Below are 15,768 nucleotides of genomic sequence, written 5' to 3'. Positions count from 1 at the left end.
TCTGTGCAGAATACCATGTTATAAAGTATAAACAACACTCCACTACAAGCTAGTGGTAAATATACAAAGCACAATAATAAAAAATAACACAAAAGTGTCCAAAAGAGGGATCAAGTATCTTGTGAAGGCTTAGAGAATGAAGTCACTTATGAAATATTGGGAGATTTGCTGAAAGCTTTATAGAAGAAAGTTCATTTGATTTGGGATTTATCAAATGGCTGAGCAGATGTAGATGAGAAGATGTGTGTTTCCCTAATATGTGATATTCTTAACCTGACCCAGATGACAGATCCCTTGGATCGACAGATTCTAGATAAATAGAAGATCTTAAACACCAAGTCAAGAAATTGGAACATTATTTTGTGGGTAATAAGGAGTTGTTTTAAATGATATATTTTTCTCTTTTTAATTTTTTTTATTTTTAATATCAATTTAATAGCCATAGTAAGCAGAAGGCTTATCAGACTATTATTCATTACAGGAATTAGTCTAATAGTGATATAAAGGGTGGATCTGAAGTGGGAGGGAATGGGAGAAGAAAATCTATCAGGAAACTTACATAGTAGTCCTATTGTTAGGTAGCAGGTCAATCAATCAGTAAACACTTATTAGGCACCTACTATATATGTTGGGGATTATGCTAAACACTGAAAATATTAATCAAGGGGGGGAAAGTCTCTACTTTGAAAGGGCTCACAGTCATCTAGTATAAGAGACATTTGTGTTTGTGTGCATGATAATCAACAAAGAGAAAAGGAGGTACAGCCAAATGATGCAGTACATAAAGCATGAGCCTTGAAGTTAGGAGGATCTGAGCTCAAATCCTATTTCAGATTGCTAGCTGTATTATCCTGGACAATCACTTAACTCCAGTTGCAGGGAAGCAGAGGAAGAGAGAGAAAGAGAGAGAAAGGAAGAGGGAGGAAAAGAGTAAGAAAGGGAAGAAGGAAATAGCATAAAAAGGGACTGGGAAAATCTTCCTGTAAAAGGAGGTATTTTATCTGGGACTTAATGAAAATAAAGTAAATGAGGAGGAAGATTTGAGGAGAGAAAATATTTCAGGCATGGGAGATAGCCAGTGAAATGACCAGAGTGGTAATATCAAGTGCTTCAGAGAAGGAGGAAGAGCAAAGAAATTAGTGTCATTGAACTGTGGAGTATTGAAATGTAAGGTGTAAGAAGACCAGAAAGAAGGGGGGAGGACTAGGTTATGAGGGGTTTTGAACACCAAACACAGAAGTTTATATTTAATCTTAGAGATGATCAGATACAACTGGGGCTGATTGGGTGACACTGGGGGTGACATGGTTAGATGAGTGCTTTAGGAAGATATCTTTGGAAACAGAATGAAAGATAGACTAGAGTGGGGAGGCACTTGTGGGAGAGAGAACAACCGGCAGTTGGTTCCGATAGTCACTGTGAGGTGATAAGAAATCTATTAGCTAGATGGCTGTCAGAAAAAAAAAAAACAAATTGACATATATGAGAAATATTAAAATGGTAAAATTTACTCAGCTTGACAATAAATTGAACATGGGGGTAAGGTAGAGTGAAAAATCAAGAATGATTTAGAGGCTAGATAATTGGGAAGATGGTGGTACTTTCACCAGTAATAGGGAAATTTGGGAGGGGAAACACTTGGTGGAAAGACAAATTAAGTTTTAGACAGATTGAGTTTAAGATCTCAATGTGAACTCCAGTTAAAGAAAGCTAATATGCAATTGGAGGAGACTAAAGGATAGTAGAGAGGATAGGGCTAGAAAAGCAGATCTAAGAAGCATCAGCATAGAGATAATGATGTGATAATCCATGGGAGCTGATGAAATACCAAGTGAAATAGAACAAAGAAAGAAGAAAAGAGGAAGCCCAGTAGAATATGCATGGTTAGTGAGCTTAAGGTAGATGAAAATCCAGCAAAGAAGATTAAGAAGAACTACTCAGATAAGTAGGAGAGAAACCAAGAGCCATGGATATCAGCCTTCTAATCATAGCAGCTAAAATTATTATAGAGATTTATAAAATGTTTCACATAACATGATCTCATTGGAGCCTCACAAGAACTAGGAGGCAAACTAAGAACAATAACAACAGAGAGAGATCAAGGAGAAGAGGAGCATCAATAATATGAAAGTCTGAAGAGAGGTCAAGAAGGATGAGGATTGGGGAAAAGCCATTAATTTGGTGATTATACTATTAGTAACTTTGGGGGGAAGTGGTCTGCTTGAATTTGGAAGCTAGACTACAGAGATTTATAAGAGTGAAAGGATATGAAGGGAAGAAGAGATGTGGTACAAAAGTTAGCAGCTACTAGTTAGCAGCGACAGATGGATCCAACTAGGATTTTTTGAGGATGAAAAAGACAGGAATATATTTGTAGTTGGTAGGGAAGCAGCCAGAAAATACAGAGAGATTGCTGTGTACCTTACAACTCTGAGCAGAAGGGCTATAAAATATGATCTCCTTTGAGTCTCAAGAGAACACTAGGAGATAGTCACTATGTATTTTCCTCACATGACAGAATGGAGATGCTGAGACTCAGAAACTTTAATTGAATTATCTCTATTCACATTTCTAGTAAGTGGAGGTAGAATTTGAAACTCCCATCATTTTTGCCTCCAACTCCAAACTCTTCCTATTTTCTGTGTTGTACCTGCTCCTCTGTGTTATCATGTCATAACTAAGATGCAGATATATCTCTAAGATATTTGGAGCCATAGTTTTACCAATTTTTTGTCTGTTATATTATTCAGGATCTCTTTTTCAATAGTATACATCATTCAAAAGAAAAAGGATAGATTCTTCTGTTAAGAAAATATATACATGTACGGAAATCCAAGAACAGGAAGAAACATGATGGAGAATTTTTAGACAAAGATCATTGGCAGCATAACTAGAAATGATAATTATCACTAAGGACATTTATCATTTAGATCATCTGAACTTCAATCAGAAAATACATGAATTTAAGAAATCTGTCACTCATCTGGCACAGAGGCATGTTACAGTAGAAGTGAGAATCTACACTTTTCCCGCCATCTATTAGAGCTCTCATTCTGATTGTCTCTGTCTGTTTCTGTCTTTTTATTTATCTCTGTCTATCTTTTTCTCTTTGTTTCAGTCTGTCTCTGTTTCTCCCTCTCTCAGTTAAAAATTTCTGGGCAAAAACTCTATTTTTCTAAAGATAGATGAACGAATTGAAGAATTTCTATTCTAGATTTGATTCTTAACATGAAAAAACTGTTTGGTAGCATCTCACATATTACAAACTGTGCATACCCTTTGATCCAGCAGTGCCATTACTGGGTCTGTAGCCCAGTATCATAAAGGAGAGAAAAGGATCCACATGGGCAAAAGTGTTAGTAGCAGCTCTTTTTGTAGTAACAAAGAATTAGAAAATGAGAAGAGGTCCATCAGTTGAGGAATGGCTGAATAAATTATTGTATATGAAGGTAATGGAATATTATTGTTTTATAAAATTGATGAACAATCTGTTTTTAGAAAGGCCTGGAAAGATATACATGAACTGATGCTGAGTGAAATAAGAACCAGAAATATATTGTGCACAGGAACAACAAGAATGTGAATTGATCAACTATGAAAGACTTGGTTCTTCTCAGTAGTTCTAAGGCACTCACTATAGACTTTGGATAGAAAATGCCATCTGCATCCAGAAAAAGAACTGTGCAGATTGAATGTAAATCAACACATGCTATGTTGACTTCTTCTTTTTTTCTTTTTTTTTTTCTCTCTCTCATGATTTTTCCCTTTTGTTCTGATTTTTCTCTCCCTACATGATTCATAAAGAAATGGATATTAAAAATAAATAAATAAATACCCCCAAAATTAAAAAAAAAAACTATTTCATCAGGAGAAAATTATGGGAAACTTGGGGGAAAAGGATTTTCTGCTGGGAACCTCTTTATAAAATGATATTATTTCCACTAGTACTTACTGAATGAAGCTGGAGAAAATCACAAAACTGTGTTGCTTGAATCCACTATAAATTTATGTTTTATAATCTCAATTGGAGCCTTAGTGAAGCAAAACAATTTTTTACATCTTCTTAATTAACTCTTTTGGCAATTAAATTGCCAATTAAATTAACTTTCTATTCCATTTACCATGATCACTTTATCAAACCTTTTTATCCTTTCCCAAACTCCCATACGCTCTCCTTCCTCCCACCTTTTCAGCTCTGAAAATTGAAGTCATTTGCCATAAAGTTCCTTTTCTCCCTCCATAATGCATGTTTCCCCAGATGTCCTCTACCATTCACCCCTAGACAAATAATAAGGAGGTGCTTTTTGCTAGGGCACATCCTTCTACATACATAAATTATTCCATTCCATCCTGTATTCTCTAGCATATTTCCCTTTTTATCAACCTCACCCCGTTACTTATCTTCAATCTCCAGAATTCAAATACCACTTTGTTTTACTCTTCTCTAAGGTACTAATCATATAATATTATGTCCTAATTATAGTAACTTGTTTGTGACATCCTCCTACTGGGCTGTCAACTTCAAAAGGACAGGGATTATTTAAATATCATCTTCTCTAAGCATATAGTAGTTCTTTATAAAAGTTGAGGAATTTTATTTGTTGAATTAAAATCCTGTTTTCTGATTCCCTTCATAGGAATCTCTCACCCACGTTCTAACTTCCTTTTCTAAACAAATTTTGGCCTAGTTCTAGTCAGGATTTCATGTCCTTCACATTCTGCTGATTCTTGCCTTCTACTAAATATTATTTTCTCTAGTTAACACAAAGGGAACATGTGTTTGGGCTTTTACAACTGCAATAGCCTCATCTGACTTTCCCAAGATTGATACCATATTGTTCCTGGCTACATTATCATGTTACCCTATTACCAGCAATCAACTCATTATGTAATTTGTGCAATATTTTTATAAATTTTCTTGAATTACTTTAAATAGCATGATCAGGTTGACCTCTTTTGGTTTTCCCCAAATTTAGGGATAATTGCCAGTAATATCAAGCAATTTACGCAATTTCCAAGAGTGTGGAATTCCAGTTACCCTCTGCTGTGAGGGTGAGGCAAGCCTGTTTTTCCCCACAACTTTCTGTTTCAACTGGGCCAAAGGTTTAAAACAATGTATTATAATAGAAAGAGCCTTGGAATTCAGGAGACCTTGATTTTATTCCCAATTTTGTCATTTAATAACTGTAGGACCCCTGCAAGGTACTTCATCTCTCTACATCTCAACCTCTTTAGCTGTAAAGAATAATAAAAATATTTTCACTATTCACTTTACAGGATCATTCTCCTCTTTAAATGTGACAGCTGTGCTCCCAAGCATCCTTAATGACAAATAACCTCCTCATTGCCAATTCCAGTATCCTTGTCTTAGACATTTTCTTCCTCGACCTTTATGCAGGATGTGACTATTGACTAGTATCTCTTATTGGATACTCTCTCCTCTTTTTGGCTTCTTATATATTACAATACTTTGGCTTTGTTCCTCATCTTTCAATTATTTAAAAAGAAAGAGGTTTTTTTTTCTCTTCTCTCTTTCTCTATATATTCTCTCATGCAACACTTAATTGTTCCCATGGCTTCAGATAACTGTTCCACATAGATGACTCCCAAATGAACATAGCAGCCTTGTGGTGGCTGCATTTCTGCTATTGTTCCCTTTATTTTTTTACCAGAAACTCTGAGGGTCTTCCCCAACCAAATTTATTTATTTAGATTTTTTTGACTAGATAAAAGAAGAGATTATTTGCCTCAATTGCTACCCAGCCTTAATCACTGCATGGATACTGCCTCAGTCACACTGAGACCAGTTGAAAACCTATCTCAAAAAGGCCAAGGTCTCCCATTGCATCCATGGTCATCTCCAGCCAGCTTGATCTATATCTTGGCACTGGACTCAGACGACTCTGGAGGAGAAAGTGAGGCAGGTGACCTTGCACAGCCCTCCATCACTTAAATCCAAGTCACTTGCATATTATAACATCACTTCCTTGATATTATGGTCTTCTTGGAGAATGAAGGAAAAACAACAATAGAAATTAAGCAAAGATGGAAGTGATGGGGGGAGAAGGTAAGGTGAAAAAAGTTCACAATAAATATAAAAGGTAAAGTTGGAAGATTGTGAGAAGATATAAAGTATCAGAAATTTTAGAAATGAAAAATAGTAATTTATATCATTCTCTCTTTTTCTCTTTCTCTCTCTCTCTCTCTCTCTCTCTCTCTCTCTCTCTCTCTCTCTCTCTCTCTCTGTCTGTCTTCATTTCTCTCTGTATGTTTCTTTTTCTTCCTGTGTCTAAGATATCAGTGTATATTCAGGATGAGAGTTGGGACCCCACTAGATACCAAACAATAACACCAGAAGAAAGTACTGAGAAGATTGAATAGCCTGTGGAGGTATTAGATCCTTTGTGCTGATGATCAGTAGGAATGAGAAGGACATAACAGGATGGAGAAAACAAGGTGCCAGAGTGAGAAGGGGATTGACTCCAAGTCTATGTTTTGGATGCAAAGTATCTGAGTCCTTTTTCTGATAATTGGTCCTTTTGAATGTGGTGAATCAAATAACACTTGGGACTTGTGCTTATTTCTCACATGGCTTTGCTCTAATGGAAGCCACAGGAAGATTAAACAAGCTGAACTGTGCATTACTCATTGCTAGAGAGAAGAACAGTTGCTGAATGGGATAAACCTTAAAATTATTAGTTTTAGGCCATGGCTATAAGATGCTAGCCCTAGGAGAAGCATTATGTATTATTATTGTTGTTCAGTCTTTTCAGTTATGTTTGACTTTTTGTGACCCCATGTAGAATTTTCTTGACAAAGATACTGGAGTGGTTTACCATCTCCTCCAATCCCTTTTACAGATGAGGAAATGAAGACAAATAGAGTTAAATAACTTACCCAATGTCATACAACTAGTAAGTGTCTGAGCTTCAGTTTGTTCATCTGTTTAAAAAAAAAAAAGAGGGGGGGATGATAATAGCTGTCACCTTATAAACATTAAATGAAACAGTAATTATAAAACATTTTTCAAGCCCTAAAGAACCCTATGCATGCTGAGACTTTGCTCCATTGCTCTCATTACAATCTTTGTATTGTCTTCTAGATTATCCTCCCTCTCCCTCTCCCCCGCTGTCCAACTTCCCACATATATTGAGTTCTTTATCATCTTGTAAAGCCTGATTCAAATGTTAAATCTTCTATAAAGCATTGCAACAACTTTATAAACATTAGAGATTTAAAACAAGGAAAAACATCAAATAACCACCCACGAATATTTAGAAGCATAAATGACTCAACAAATTTAATGTCCCATTTCTATCAGTGACTAAAATATGAAATCTCATCCAAAAGCTACTACCTTTAAATATGCCATATAAAATATTGTTGGTATAGTTAGTGTGCTAATTATGTTCTTAAACATCCAAGACTCTATTTGTGCTGTGTAGGCCTATGCAGTTGACATAAAAATAAGATTGTATAAAGTTCTCTTTAGTGAATGAGCAATAAACAGTCATCTTGAGAAGAAATCCTTGTGTAATCATGCATTAAAACTGTCTTTTCAAATGGGCTTAAAATATTTGGAGAAAAATATCACCCTCTTTATGAAAAGGTCAGGTTGAATCCTTTTAGAAGGAGTAATTACTGAAAATTGTAATGACTTTGCAAACCAAACCTATCAAATGATAGCATGTATCATGGGCTTTGTGAAGTCTACTAGACATTCTGGCTACTAGAATTAGTGATGAATATGTCAATAAGAAACAGCTGCTTCCAAATGTAGCTTTATATTCTGTCTCCATAGCATGTTTCTAGAATTTGCCAGACTCAAAGCACTAATATTATTATAACTTAAATAAGAAAAACAAAAAAATATATATTATTATAAGGAGAGCAGTGAGCTAGGTACAGATATTAAAATGCAAGGGACAGGTGGATAGCTCCTTCCTACCCTCTCAAAGTTGTTAATTACAGCTTCAATAATTTACATAGCCCTAGAACTAGGTGCCAGAGATGTGATTGGAGCTAAAATGGAATTACTCATCCAAACCCAAATATCAAATGAGTCTAGATAAATCCTCACTGAGAAGACTGTCAAAAATAAAGAAACGACTTGAAAGATAATTTTATATGCTGGCTATAATTCTGGGCCTGACTCACAAAAGAAATAATAACTTAAGACATGGATTTTTTCACAAAAGAGCAAAGAAATCAGTCCAACAACAGATAGCAGTAATTCTATTAAAAATAAAAAAGCTACATTGGGAAAATTCAAAGGTAAAGTCTGGACACAACCCCAGAAGTCTGAGTAGTCTAGGAAAAAGTATTCCTCTCCCATCAATGACCTATGAATTTGTAGATTATTGTGATCCTTTGTATATTGGGAAATTTTCCTTCTTATTTACTTTGCTATTTTGTTTGATTGAATGTTTTTTTGCTTTGAATAAATGTTTGATTGGATCTAGTAAAAGACAAACACTGGGTGGTAGTTTTTGAATTATGAATTTAAATAGATGTTAATCCTCAAAATTCCTTGAACCTGAGTATTACTTTCAGTATATTGGGGGAAACAGTATAAAAAGAAAAGGGTGGCATGAAGTTGCTTTAGGAATATACTTTTTATATTATTTATGGAATTTTCCATGAAATTATGAATGACTTAACTATAACCTTTTTTTCCCTTCACATATTTTCTGCAATTTTGCTTTTCTTTCCTGGCTACTGAAAGAAAATTTATTTCATAATTAACATTTCATCCATTGCACAAAATAGAAAAATAGCGATGTGGGACACGGAGAACTCCCTTTGGGCTTTAATTCACAGGCCAAAGAAATAGGTCTTTGGTCATGAAACAAGGAAAATAAAAAATTAAATATGATTTGTTGTTAATATAAATGTCTTAATTTAAAGAACATTCATGAGGAGACTGAACTAATGCTAACTGGAAACAAATCAATTAACCCATCATTAAACATTAATTAAATGCCTACTATAAACCACCTACTGTAGTAGACAGTAGGGACACAAATATTAGAAATATAAAAATTGTTATTTATAAGACAGGAAAATAACGTTCTTTAAAATTCACAGTGGGTCAGAAAAAGAATTAATAGTTTTTAAAGTGAAAATAATAATGCCTGACATCTATGTGACAATTTATGGCCACAAAATATAATGAATATAATACATTATTCAAAAATCACCTAATCTCAGTATTCATATGTATTTCAGAATCCATAGAATCTAACCTATACCTGACTAAGAATTCTTAACATTATTTTGAAAAAGAGGTCATCCAGACTAGATTAATGAGCTTCACTGAAGGAATACTTATTAACTCCCAAGACAGTTTATTCCATCTTTGGATAGGGCTAATTATTAGGTAGCATTTTTTCCCTTAAATCAAATCTAAAATAGTCCCGCTCAACTCTCACCCACCATTCCAAGCAGAACAAAGTTTAATTCCTCTTTTACAGGATAGTTGTTGAAAGCAGCCACCATACCTCCTTGTATGCCAGTCAGCTTTTCTTGAGGCTAAACAGTGGCAGCTAGATGGCACAATGCATAGAATTCTGGGCCAAGGGTCAGGAAAATCTAGTTTAAATTAATTAATTTAAATTAGCCATGTAATGCTAACTAGCCAAGTCGCTTAACTTTTGTTTGCCTCAATTTCCTCAATGGTAAAATAGGATTAGAACTACCACCTGATTTACAGAGTTGTTGAGAGGATCAAAAGAGATAATATTCATAAAATGCTTACACCAATGTCTGGCATTTTACTATATTAAGCTTATTCCTTTCTACTAAATATTCCTCAGTTCCCTCAGTTGAACTCTATGTGACATAGTTTTGTGAGTTCCTTTCTTTGGACATGCTCTAGCTTTCTAATATCTTTCCTAAAATGTGATTCCCACAATGAACATAGAATCTGAGCTGAAAGAACATTAAGTACAGTTTCCTCCTCTATAAAATAAGAAACTGAGTCTGAGAGAAGTTAAGGGATGTGTGCAGGATTATATAGTTAATAACTATATGAAACAAGATTTAAACTCAGTTTTTTTCTTAATACAGTTTTCTCTCCACTTTGTTACCAAGATGCATTTAATATAATTCCAGATCACTCTAGATGTGACCTAACAAAGGAGAGAAAAAATGTAGTCTGATTAAGAGCAATTCAGTGACATTGGAGTTCTTAGTAATGGTATTTTTAGATAGTTTCTTTCCCATCAGAAACATGACCCAAATTAAATTGTACTTAATGTTTTCTTTGCCCAAAAAGGGTTACTTGTTTCTGCCCTTTGAGGAAAAAAATATAGATTATAATGTCCCTTCTAAGGTAGATTTAATCATCTATATTTCATAGATAAGGAAAAAATACCCAGAGAGATGACATGATTACCAAAAACAGAAGTCCTCATGGCCAGAGAGAGCTAAAACTTAAGACCTAGTTCTTTGCCATCAGCTTCAGATAGACAATCTTAAAAGTTGGTCAATGTCATCAAATCTATACCAAGTTTTCACATTTCTCAGGATAGATTCACAAGTACAAAACAAAGAGATTAATTAATTAATAAAGATTCACCAGAGATACATGACCTTCTAGTAGAGTGAAGCCTAGATTCCCAAAGCTACTCAGGAAATCTAATCAAGACAAAACAAATCCAATTTATGAAACTTTAGAGACAGAGTGCCTTCGACAGCTGGAGATTATAAAAAAACAACAACAACAACAACAACAACAACAAACAAATGACATAAAATCACTTACATTATAGTCTATCCAAGGACAAGATCAGAGGTTTGAGGGTTTGCCAGAATTTATAATGAAGAAGAAATTTCACTTTCATCCTGTAGGATTAAGAAAACAGTTGGTTCCTAAAAACTGTAATTTTTCAAAATCTATAATTTTTTCCTCAAAGGGCAGAAACAAGTAACCTTTTTTGGGCAAAGAAAACATTAAGTACAATTTAATTTGGGTCATGTTTCTGATGGGAAAGAAACTATCTAAAGATACCATTACTAAGAACTCCAATGTCACTGAATTGCTCTTAATCAGACTACATTTCCTAGAATCATCATATTTGAGAACAGTGAATATTATGCTGGAAAAGACCTCACAGATCATATAGTTGAACTTCTTCATCGTATAAACTAGAGTAATGAGATCCAGAAAAAAAAATAATGACTTGCCCAAGATCATCCTATTAGTCAAGTAAAAGAACATGGACTCTTAGGATCAGGGTTCCTAAGTCCCAGGCTAGTGTTCTGTCCATCATTTGCATGCTTCCTGTAACTAGTCTTTACTATACCAATAACTAACTCATTTCCAGATCTCTGAAATCAAAAGGAATTTGTCCACGACAAATGTGAAGGTAGACTAAAGAGTCATACCATTCATTCAGTGCCCAATAAGAAAAATGCTTATCATCTTGAAACACATAAATCCTTCAGTACTAAGACATACCCAAATGGTCCACAGAAGTAGCCAGAATCCCATCGACCCACAGGTCTCACTGTTTATCTCAAATGAGAAATGCCAAGCACACAGCTTGATATGAAGTAGTAGACACTGCACAAATGTTTATTTGCTTTCCTTGTTTGTCCCATTGTACTCTAATGCAAATAAATGGAGCATTTACATAGTAATTTTTTGTAGAGTGTTGTCTTTGGTGTTAGGAGAACCTGAGTTCTAATCCTGTCTTACATATTTGCAAGTTATGTGATACTGGGGAAATAACTCTATCAGCTTCAATTTCTTTATCTGTTAAAAAAATTAATTTCTACCTCACAAGGTTGTTCTGAAGGTCAAATTAGAACACATATATCATACTTTGTAGACCTTAAAATGCTTTATAAAAACCAGGCATGATATACAATAATCAGGGATTAGGAATATGAAGAATTTGGAAATGATCTTTACAAAATAATTCTACAACTAGAGAGAGAGAACCCAAAGGAAAAAAACACACATTAATTGACATATTAATATGACAATGAGTAGAAAACAAGAGTGAAAACAAATGAACAAAGTCTTGGGGAATAGTCTTGGAGAATGACTCAATTTATGTTGTTTTTTTATTCATTTAAATCAGTTGAGGAAACAGAGAATGTTTAGTCTAGGGAAGAGAAGACTCAGAGGGAATGTGATAACTTTGTTAAAGTATTCAAACATATGTAAGTTAAAGACAAGATTAGACTTGATCTGTCTGGCCCCATAGGGCAGGAGCAGAAGAAATGGGTAGAAATTGTAAAGAGGCCTATTTGGGTTCAGTGTCTGGGATAATTTCCTAACAATTATAGATATGAACAAGTTGAAGGAATTTTCTCCAATATAGCTTGTATCCCTGCTTTGTAGGACTTTAGGCCCATGCTAAACAAGCATCTGCCAAGTATTTTATAGTGGTGATTTATTTCTTTTATGTCTTGAACTAAAAGGTCACTGAGGTCCCTTAGATTTTTCAAATTTTGTGATGCTTGGGCACTTTCAAATTAATTCATTTAAATGAAATAGATACTAACCAAGCTTTGTTTGAGATAATGATATACAGAATAAAAATTTTAATAAAATATTTTAATTGTTTTACAAACCTTTAAGATGCTATATATTATAAATACTGGCTATTATTATCATACAATACCTGACATGAACAGAATCTTAAGAATGATCAGGTTTCCTCTGTCCCTCAAAGGATGAACGTGACATGCTCAAACTTACTCAGCAAATTAATACAGAGCAAGAAACAGAAACAGTCCTTCTGACCCCCAACTCAATGTTCTTTCCATTACATTTTTTTTGGTAGAGAAAGAAAAGCGTGAGAGTCAAACATTCAAAAAATTACCATCAAATCATTTTTTTCTCTTTGTCTCAGTTGTCATCTTTATTAAATTTAATAAAAACTGGCAGCTAAGACAACAGGGATAAATTCTTTGTAAGGAGAAAGATTTTCTGTAGCTCAGATTTGAGTTACATAAGTGGGTTAGGGAGATGTGAGAGATTTGTAATTCAATATTAATTCACCAAACTGCTAGTAAAAAGCACATTAGTGTTTTGTGGGTCTATATACACACACACACACATCCACATAGGCAAAGTTATTGTTTGTCCTTCATTTTCAAAGAGGACCAATGGCATCATGAGGTAATGTCTTGATTTACATATAAATTAGATTTAAGCAGAGCAGAGTTGCACAAAGTTCTCAGCCTCAACATCTCTCTTCCAGAGTTATTGGCATCTAGTGGCAAGACAAAAATCAAGCTGACTGACAATGGCCTGGAGTGCAGCAGATGACCTCGGTGTCTTCAATATCTGATCAAGTTCTAAGTGTTCTACATATCTACTCCAGCAACCTTCATAGTCATTGGAACAAATTGTTTTCATCCATCCATTTTGCTGGAGGAAGTCTTCATATGCTTGGGGTAGACACATATGCTCCAACTCCAGCTCATGGGGTTTAGTGGCAAAGTGGTGTCAAGTTGAAAGAACACTAGACTGGATCAAAGGCTTAAATTACTTGTATCCACTGAATCACTAAATAGCTGTGAGAAAGCCTATGAAGTTTTATGCTATTGTTTCCTAAAATTAAAATATCGAAGCTCACACACACACACACACACACACACACACACACACACACACATCATTAGCTTGGCATAAAATTCTAATAAAATAATGTATTTAAAGACTTGAGACCTTAGCTCCAAATCTTGTGACATTAGGACAAACACAAAGTGTATCTTTCTCACTGCAACCCAGTGGGAACTGTCTTGAGGCTCAGCTCCATTAAACAAATATTTACAGAGTGCCTACTATATGGGATGGCTCTAATGGAGATGGCTTTTAATAGAGAGATGAAGAAATAGTGCTTATGCTCAAGGAACTGGTCCCTGCACTCAAAGGCCTACAATCTAATGGGAAATAAAGACAGCACCCCAAAGAAGCCATTAAAATATGTGTGGTAAGCATACAGGACCACTACAAAGTAATGTTGCATGAAAATATGAATTCTAGGTGGAAGGATTGGGAATATATTATGCAAGAGATGCACCTGAGGTGGACATGGTAGATGGGGTCAGATGATGGGGAAGGTGATCGAAGTGATTAAGATGATGAAAAGATGGAGGCAAGACAAGAGCTGGGATGGGAAAGTTCTAAGCACAGGGGAAATCTGATTAGAAATAAAGGGGAAAGGGCAAGCTGAGTTACAAGGAAACTGAGTAAGCCATTTAGCAGGAACATAGCCATGTATGTAAAGGGAAGTAGGAGAAAAAAAGATAAAAAGATAAGTTTAAGCCAAGCTGTAAATGACTTTGGATGCCAGATTTGGTAGGCAATAAATTATAGACAATCCTCCCAGTGCTTATCTTATTATCTCTTTCTGATGATAAATGATTTTATTTGTTCCGTTGTTATCTATTGGACTCCTACTATATGCAAGGCATTATTCTTGGCATGGTAAAAAAACACAAAGATAACACATCATTTCTGTTTTCTAGAAGTTTATACAGTCTAGTCCAATAATTTGTAGCCTTTTCAAAAATGAAGATGCTGTCATAATTTCAAACCCCCCCCCCACAGGATGATAGCGGCATACTTTGTAACCATTGATTAAGAAATTACATGATGACAAGAAGTTACCACCCATTCAACAATACCATTAAATGAATATTAATCACATCAACATCTATAACATTTTTCTTACCAGGCACTAATGAAGCATTGATAATTAACACTGTTGACACAAAACATATTATTCACAAGCATATCTGATTGGAGTAAATGAAGATAAAAAATGACAATGTTTAGTGTATATTCTGATCCTCAGAGATCATGAAATAAATCTGTGGATCCCTAGAGGTCCTCAACAAACAGGTTGGAGACTGCTGGTACAGAATTAAATAGCAAACCCATTTTTTTTAACTGCGTCTCTGCAGCATCTATCAACATAGCAAAAATGGAGAGAGGCATATAATTGTCTGTACACCAATAAACAAATAATTCAATAATTCAATTCAATAAGTATTTATTGAGCACTTACTATGTGCCAGGCTCAGTGTTAACTGCTGGGGATTTACTACAATCCCTCCACGTTTTTTCATTCTACACAATTTTCTTGTCCGTGTCCTTCTAAAATATCCTCCATGGAAGACTCATCCAATGCCCTGGAAGTGTTATTCTTCTTGTATCCTAGTATATATCTTGTTGTTGGGGTATTTTGTAGTTAAAAACTTAAAAAGGGGGCAATCTTCTGTGTAAGATTATGCAGAGTACATGGACAAGAAGCACACAGGTTTCAAAAGGCGTGGAAGAGTCATGATCTGTAACAAGAGAGAGTTAGACCCACATCAGTGAGATCACTGGTTCTTGGAGGTTTGGAAGTGAGGCATTGTGGTATATGGTCAGTATATCTGCAGTCTCTTATTCTCAAATGACTGACCCACTTCCTTTTCTAGTCACATTAAAAGATACTCAAAAGTATCGTTTAAGGCACTCGTTCTAAGCAAGTCGTAAGTGTAAGGAAAATATAGGAGTATATGATATGTTCAGAGAGAACTAGTATCTCTGGTATGGGGGTTTGTTGAGTCCTTTTCAGGGTTATTCATCAGCCTTTGGTATCCACTTGTCACCCAATTCTTACTTATGGGTTCAAGAAGCGGTAACACAAGCCTAGCAAATTGACCCTGCTAAAAGCATCTCAGCAGTCAAGCTAAGCCAGGTTGAGGGTAACCAACAAGCCTCAGTGAGTCTTGGAGGAATATCTAACTAGCCTTTTC

At 35.0% G+C, this 15,768-nt stretch overlaps 1 long non-coding RNA gene across 1 annotated transcript; it reads right to left on the bottom strand.

Moving 5' to 3' along the window:
- Positions 1-6,821: 6,821 nt before the first annotated feature.
- LOC141559804 (uncharacterized) lies at positions 6,822-15,090 on the bottom strand. Its single transcript, XR_012487559.1, has 3 exons — positions 15,033-15,090; positions 10,766-10,845; positions 6,822-6,942 (listed from the first exon to the last, which is right to left on the bottom strand). It is a non-coding gene; the product is annotated as an uncharacterized LOC141559804 (long non-coding RNA).
- Between the last annotated feature and the right edge of the window lie 678 nt (positions 15,091-15,768).

Source organism: Sminthopsis crassicaudata, chromosome 3 (assembly GCF_048593235.1).
Source record: "Sminthopsis crassicaudata isolate SCR6 chromosome 3, ASM4859323v1, whole genome shotgun sequence".
Lineage (NCBI taxonomy): Eukaryota > Metazoa > Chordata > Mammalia > Dasyuromorphia > Dasyuridae > Sminthopsis > Sminthopsis crassicaudata.
The sequence above is the reverse complement of the archived record's forward strand: the minus strand, read 5'-3'. Positions and strand labels throughout refer to the sequence as shown.